Raw genomic sequence first — 7,480 nt, forward strand, 5'->3', positions numbered from 1 at the left:
AAGATGGCGGCTCGGGTGTCGCTCCCCGACCTTCTAACTCTGGCTGCAAAAGGAGGGTGGCACAGCAAGGAGCCCGCTCGCTCTAGTGGGATGCCTGCGCACGACGCCGACACCGATCCCACGGGTGCGATTTTCGGCGGCGTTTCCAATCGTGCGGACATCTCCTTCAGCCCGCTTCGGCCCGGGGAAGAGGGGCGGGGCGGCCAGCGATGGTCCCGGCGCAGCCCGGGCAGGCTCGGGGCGGAGCCGGGGCTTGGCGAGGCGGGGCACGGAGGTCCCGGGGACGGGACCGGGCGGGGCCGGGGCGGTGCTTTAGGGGCGGTCCCCAGTGGTCCCAGGCGGCACCGGGGGCGGGGCCGGGTGATCCCGGAGCGGTACCGAGCTGTGCTGGGGACGGTGCTGCAGGGGCGGTGCCGGGCCCGCCTCAGGGTGATTGAATGCCCAGAAATCGCCTCCTCTGCCCCGTGCTCACACTGAGCTGCGGGCTGCAGCGTGCTGTCGGAGCTCCGCACACAGCACGGATTTGGGCTTCCCCTCCTCTCAAACCCTCTCCCCCTTCTTCCTCCTCCTCATCTTCCTCTTTTTCCTCTGTCACTGCTGAGGCTCTGGAAAGAACTGAAATTCTGCAGGGAGAGATGTCCTCTCGTGGCCCCAGGGACTGCCTCGGCACGGGCCACGAGCGCCTCCGGCCCCTGCCTTCTCCTGCTTGAAAAGATCACCTGGAGCCCGAGCTCGGGGGGGTGAAATCAGCTGAAATCCAGGTAACTCTGTCAAGTGCCCCCCAGGGACATCGGCGGGGCTGGGGGATGAGGGTTTGAAACAGCAAATTCTTTGGAATATACACCTGTCCCTGTGCCGATGCTGCTGAGCTTCCTGCCACAGTATATCCCCACTCCATGAGGCGCTGTGAGGTTATGGCAGTGGGAATTGAGCAGGGAATTCGGGGCTATGGGCATAATTCACGGGAGCTAGCAAAGCTGACAGCCAACCCCAAATCGGGGCACAGCACAGAGAACAATCTGTGTGCTGCCCTGTCAGCTCAAGCCCCTGGGCTGGGAAGTATTGGGAGTTAAATGTATGGAATTACACAAATCACAGCAACTGGCATCACCCAGAGGGACAATCCAAGTCCCAAACAATTCCTCCACAATCCACTCTGGGAAAAACACCCTGTGCCTGCCAGGAGCTCTGACCCTGCTTTTCCTACCAGCTCCTGAGCAGTGTCAGGGCCACCACGATGCCTTTAAAATCCAGATAAACCCCAAATCCTACACAGTGAGTAATCCAAAGAAAGTACTGAATTGTTGTCATTAAAAGCTCAAAACTCATTAAGAATTCTATGACAACAGTGTAATGGACTCCCAGGAACCTCATGAATGCTCTCGGTTTCATTTTTGTGTATTTTTACTCCCTCATTTGGCAGCTTGTAAAACTTATCCTGGAATTCAGAGGTCAAACAGGATCGACTTTGGATTGACCTTCACCTCTGGTCCCACTTTGTGCAAACACAACTCGTGCCCAGGTGGGTGAACTCATCACCTCAGCTTTTCACTCCAGAGTATCCCCTCCTTATTTCCCTGTAGATGAACTCAGATCCACTCCTCACCTCCACTGATCATCCAAGCGTCCATTCTGTTCCCCACAGGCCCTGGTGGCCCCAGGGAGCTCCCTTGGCCTTTCTCCTGCCCCTCTGCAGCCCGAGGTCGCTACACAAACAGTTCTTGTGTCCCCTCTAAATGACCCCGGGTTTTCTGCTCAATGAATGGCATGACCCGTGCCCACTGCTCATGATTCACCCAACCAAAATCGAGAGCAAATGTTGCTTGGGCTTTAAGAACTTGAAATAACTCTGAAGCAAAAGAAATCACCTTTTTCTTCTGGTTTTTATTTTTATTTTTTCATTTAAGATGCTGGACTTGCCTCTGTGGATGTGTGCTGAGCTCTCACTGCAGGGGACTGTCAGGCCTGAATGGCTGTGAGTTCGTGTTCTTCTCAGTAGGGAATCAGAAATTATTCTTAGACCATAGAATTGTTTTCTGAAACCTTTCCCCTTTCCTCTTTGTGCCTTTGAATTTTTCAGCTGTTCCCTGTTGTCACTTCCCCTGCCTGACTTCTGTGCAGCTCCTAGCTGGGAAAAACTGGGAAAACTTAGGGGGTACAGAGGTGGAATTTTTGGCTGGATTTTTCTAACATTTCTAATTTTGCTGAACTTATTTCCCCAGTGAGAAGAGCACGAACTCACAGCCATGCAGGCCTGACAGTCACTGCGGGAAATCTGACACAGTATTAATAAGTAACCTTTCCTGAGAGCAGTCACCACCCCAGTCCTCCAGCCTTGTCAAATGTTTGCAATGAATGGAGCCAAGTTCTAATCCTTAATCTAAATTTATGTCAGCTTTTGTTAGAAAGATACCGGACAGTAAATCATACAAGAGAATTTAAAAATTGCACAAAGAATAACAGGCCCAGACCAAACCCAACCGCCCCCATCAGTGCTCCACCCCAATTTTGGGAGAAACAGTGATACAGTTTATAAATACTCTCCTTCCACACTATTCAGTCCTTCACCGCACATCCCCAGAGAGGAGTCCCTCAGACCTTGCTCCCCTGAACACCAGGAGAGCTGGAGTTTCACCCAGATCCCACATTCCCATGGCAGTTAATCCCAGCAGGGAGGCAAAGAGGAACCCTGCATCCTCTGACATAGCCCACAGCACGGGCAGCACCAGGAGCCCTCCAGGCTCAGACCTCTGGTGCTGAAGCCTCTGGGCTTTGGCTGATCAAACACCACAGCTCTTGGCAAAGATGCCAGGAGAGTCGTGATTCTTCCTGTCCTGAAAGAGAGGAGGAAAAGAAAATTAAGTCGACTGCAGAAGGATTCCAGCTCTCAACTTCTGCTCTGATTCCTCACTCTGGGGTTGTATCCATGACAAGTGACGCCAATTCAGAGTGCCCTTTTCCAGCATTTTTATTCCTAACTATTTCAGACATTAAAAGGATGCTCATTTCTCTTATTGTATTCTTTGCTTAATTTTATTAGAGGCATTTTCATCCCAGACCTCACTTGTCAGTTCTTCAATCCTTTAGCACTGGACTTGGCACAAAGGGATACCCGTGGTGCTGCATCACAAGAAATCCCAAAGAGAAACCCCTTCCAAACCTGACGGAGAAAGCTTTCAAGGCACTCCAGAACACAGACAGCTTTTCCTGCCTTGTCAGGCCACACCAATTCTGTCCCATCCACCTGAACTGTGCAGGTGAGGAAAAGGCTTTCCTTGCTCCTCGGGAATCACTGTCTGAGACCACAGATGTCCATCCTGGGCAGCACCTGGAAACAACGTGGGAAAGGCAAAATGAGAGTGTTTTCTATCAGAAAATTACTACTACTAATAAAAATAATAATCAGAACTTCTGGACAAATTTAGTAACATCACTTTGATATGAGAAATACAGGCCATGCCCATCCTTCTAGCCCAGGTGAAAACAGGAAGGAGAACTAGAGGAAAAGCAGAGTCCCTTATTTGATCTCTGGACACAAACTGAGGCCTTTTCCCTGTGAAACCAAACTCACCCTTCCAGGGTTCCTGAGATCAGCTACGAGGAGGCTTTTGGCACTCCAAGAGCAGCTGGGTCACAGCTGGATGCGGCTTGGGTCTGGAGACACCGTGCTCCTTCTGGAATTATAGCACGCAAATGCCTGCTCCTGGCCCCAGGCCCAGAGATAAAATCTGTGGGGTTTTTCCCTGTGCAACATCGTTCACCCCTCCCAGGTTCCTGAGATCTGCACAGAGGAGGCTTTGGGCACCCCAAAGGCAGCCAGGGTTACAGGTGGGGGCAGCTTGGGGCTGGGAGAAATCCTCATCCATTTGGAATTTTATCAGGCAGAAACCTGGCTGGGTGCACAGGTCTCTGGACACGACCAGTGGCCCTTTCCCCTGTGAAACAAAACTCACCCTGCCAGGCTCCTGAGACCAGTTAGTAGGAGGGGTTTGACTCTCCAAGAGCAGTCTCAACGACAGATGCTCACACACAAGGCCATGCAGAAGAGGAAACGAGCGCACCCGCAGCCCCCCAAGGCGCGCCCCCAACGCCCCAGACCCGGCACCGCCAGCTCGGGCAGTCCCATAAAGCATCCCCCGCCTCCGCACCGGCGGGACAGGCGAGGCCCGGGGTCCCCGGGTCCGCACGGGCAGTCCCCGCGTCCCGGCCGGTCCCGAGGGCCCCGAGGAAACCGAGCGTGCCCGGAGGCGCGGCAGGACGGCAGCGCAGCGCCGCCTGGCGGCGGAGCAGGAGAGCAGCGCCGGGCCCCACGGCAGTATCGGTACCCGTGCGCCCCCTGCTGTCCGCGGCGATGCAGCGCCCGTGTCGCCGAGGGAGAGGGGCACCGCTGGCTGGGGCCTCCCCGCCGACACGGACAGAAGCCGAAGCAGAAGCCCCGGTGCCATTGGCGGCCCCTCCCCAGCGGGCCGGGCTCCGCATGGGCCCGCGGCCCCGCGCGGTATCGGGTCGGCCCGCTCCCGTCTTCGTCGCACCCGGGCCCGGCTCCTGGCATGAAGCGCGTCACCGCCCCGCGCGTCATCGCGTGCGCTCGGCGGCCCGCCCCGGGTGCGGTGCAGAGGGCGGTGTAGGGGCGGTGCCGGGGGCGTTCCCGGTCGCGGTGCCGGGGCAGCCCCGGAAGCGGTTCCGGGAGCGGTTCCGCGGGCGGTGCCGGGGCGGTACTCGGGGCGGTACCGGGGGCGGTGCTGAAGCGGTGCCGGGGGCGTTCCCGGTCGCGGTGCCGGGGTAGCCCCGGGAGCGGTTCCAGGAGCGGTTCGGGGGGCGGTGCCGATCGCAGTCCCGGTCCCAGTCCCCGGTCCCGGTCCCAGTCCCAGTTCCCCGTCCCGGAACCCGATCACGGTCCTGGTCCCAGTCCCCAATCCCGGTCCCAGTCCCCGGTCCCGGTCTCCGATCCCGGTCCCTGTCCCTGGTCCCGGTCCCCGATCCCGGTCCCGGTCCCTGTACCTGGTCCCGGTCCCTGATCCCGGTGTCGGTCCCTGTCCCAGGTCCCCGTCCGCGATCCTGGTCCCGGTCCCGGTCCCTGTCTCCCGGTCCCGGTCCCCGTCTCCCGGTCCCGGTCCCCGATCCCGCTCCCCGTCCCTTTCCCCGGTCCAAGTCCCCGATCCCGGTCCCTGTCCCAGTCCCCCATCCTGGTCCCCGATCCCAGTCCCTGTCCCAGTTCCCCATCCCGGTCCTGGTCCCTGTTCCCGGTCCTGCTCCCCGATCGCTGTCCCGGTCCCTGTCCCTGGCCCCGTATCCCGGTCCCCTGGTCCCGGTCCCTGATCCCGATCCCGGTCCTTGATCCCGCTCATGGTCACAGTTCCCCATCCTGGTCCCGGTCCCTGGCCCTGGTCCCGGTCCCCAATCCCAGTCCCGGTCCCTGTCCAGTGTCCTGGTCCCCGATCCCGGTCCTGGTCCCTGGCCCCGGTCCCGGTCCCCAATCCCAGTCCCGGTCCCTGTCCAGTGTCCTGGTCCCCGATCCCTGTCCCGGTCCCTGTCCCTGGACCCGGTCCCCGATCCCATTCCCGGTCCCAGTTCCCCGGTCCCCATCCCCAGTCCCGGTCCCGGTCCCGGTCCCGGTCCCGGTTCCTGTCCCCGATCCAGGTCCCCGATCCCGGTCCCTGTCCCCCATCCCCGTCCCCAATCCCGGACCCTGTTCCCTGGTCCTGATCCCCGATCCCGGTCCCGGTCCATGTCCTTGGTCCCGGTCCCGGTCCCGGTCCCGTCCCGGTCCCGGTCCTCCATCCCGGTCCCGGTCCCTGTCCCCGGTCCGGGTGCTCCATCCCGGTCCCTGTCTCCTGGAGATGCCCCCGCGGCTACGACGGCAGCGGAATGAGCTGCAGCGGCACAAGGAGACCTACGGGGAGCAGGAACCGCTTAAGCAGTTCCAGAGGAGACCCCGGAATCCCCGGGATAACCCCCCGGAATACCCTGGATAAACCCCCGGAATCCCCTGGAAAATCTCCCCGGAATCACCGAGAAAATATCCCCGAAATCCCCTGAAAACCCCCCCCGGAATCCCCTGGAAAATCTCCCCGGAATCACCGAGAAAATATCCCCGAAATCCCCTGAAAATCCCCCCGGAATCCCCGAGAAAATACCCCCGGAATCCCGGATAAAATCCCCACGGAATCAAGGAGAAAATCCCCCCGGCATCCCCGGGAAAATCTCCCGGAATTCCCCCCGAAAATCCCCCCGGAATCCCCGAGAAAATATGCCCGGAATCCCCTGGAAAATCCCCCCGGAATCCCCTGGAAAATCCCCCCGGAATCCCCTGGAAAATCCCCCGGAATTCCCAGGGAATATCACCCCGGAATTGCCCGGGAATATCACCCCGGAATCCCCGACAAAATCTGCCCGGAATCCCCGGGATAATCCCCCCGGAATTCCCTGCGATAATCCGTCCGGAATCCCCGAGAACACCCCCCAGAATTCCCCTGGAATATCCCCCCGGAATCTCCGAGAAAATCCCCCCGGAATCCCCTGGGAAATCCCCCCGAAATCCCCGGGAAAATGCCCCCGGAATCCCCGAGAAAATCCCCCTGCAATCCCCGAGAAAATCCCCCTGGAATCTCCTGGAATATCCCCGCGGAATCTCCGCGATAATACCCCTGGAATCCCCTGGAAAATCCCCCAGGAATCCGCGGGATAATACCCCCGGAATTCCCCGGAAAAATCTCCCCGGAATCCCCGAGAAAATCCCCCGGAATTCCCCGGGAAAATCCCCCCGGTATTCCACGGCAAAATCCTCCCGGAATCCACGAGAAAATCCGCCCGGAATCCCCGGGAAAATCCGCCCTGAATCCCCGAGGAAATCCCCCCGGAATACTCGTGAAAATACCCCGGAATACTCGTGAAAATACCACCTGGAATCCCGGAGAAAATAACCCCGGAATCCCCGGGAAAATCCCCCCCGGACTACCCGAGAAAATAAGCCCAGAATCCCCGGGAAAATCCCCCAGGACTCCCCGGGATAATACCCCCGGAATTCCCGAGAAAATCCCCCCGGAAGTCCCGAGAAAATCCCCCGCAATTCCCAGGGAAAATCCCCCCGGAATCCCGAAGAAAATTCCCCGGAATTCCCCGGGAAAATCCCCCCGGAATTCCCGGGAAAATATGCCCGGAATCCCCGGGAAAATCCCCCCGGAATCCCCGAGAAAATCCGCCGGAATTCCCCAGGAAAATCATCCCGGAATCCCCGAGAAAATATGCCCGGAATCCCGGAGAAAATCTCCCCGGAATCCCCGGGAAAATCCCCCCGGAATCCCCGAGAAAATATGCCCGGAATCCCCTGGAAAATCCCCCAGGACTCCCCTGGATAATACCTCCCGAATTCCCGAGAAAATCCCCCCGGAATCGACTACAAATTCCCCCAGGAATCCCAGCGAAAATACCCCGGAATCCCTGTGGAAATTCCCCTCGGAATCCCCTGAAAAATCCCCCA

At 58.7% G+C, this 7,480-nt stretch overlaps 2 long non-coding RNA genes across 3 annotated transcripts; one reads left to right on the forward strand and one right to left on the reverse strand.

Moving 5' to 3' along the window:
- Window positions 1-353: 353 nt before the first annotated feature.
- Window positions 354-3,408, forward strand: LOC148224664 (uncharacterized). 2 transcript variants are annotated; one of them, XR_015801175.1, is made up of 3 exons: window positions 354-761; window positions 1,424-1,522; window positions 3,088-3,408. It is a non-coding gene; the product is annotated as an uncharacterized LOC148224664 (long non-coding RNA). The 2 variants fall into 2 exon arrangements; XR_015801176.1 differs by having other exon boundaries at window positions 366-761; window positions 3,041-3,408.
- LOC148224665 (uncharacterized) lies at window positions 1,865-3,299 on the reverse strand. The gene is made up of 2 exons (XR_015801177.1): window positions 3,161-3,299; window positions 1,865-2,834 (listed from the first exon to the last, which is right to left on the reverse strand). It is a non-coding gene; the product is annotated as an uncharacterized LOC148224665 (long non-coding RNA).
- Window positions 3,409-7,480: the final 4,072 nt, after the last annotated feature.

Source organism: Sturnus vulgaris, chromosome 2, assembly GCF_052056855.1.
Source record: "Sturnus vulgaris isolate bStuVul1 chromosome 2, bStuVul1.hap1, whole genome shotgun sequence".
NCBI lineage: Eukaryota > Metazoa > Chordata > Aves > Passeriformes > Sturnidae > Sturnus > Sturnus vulgaris.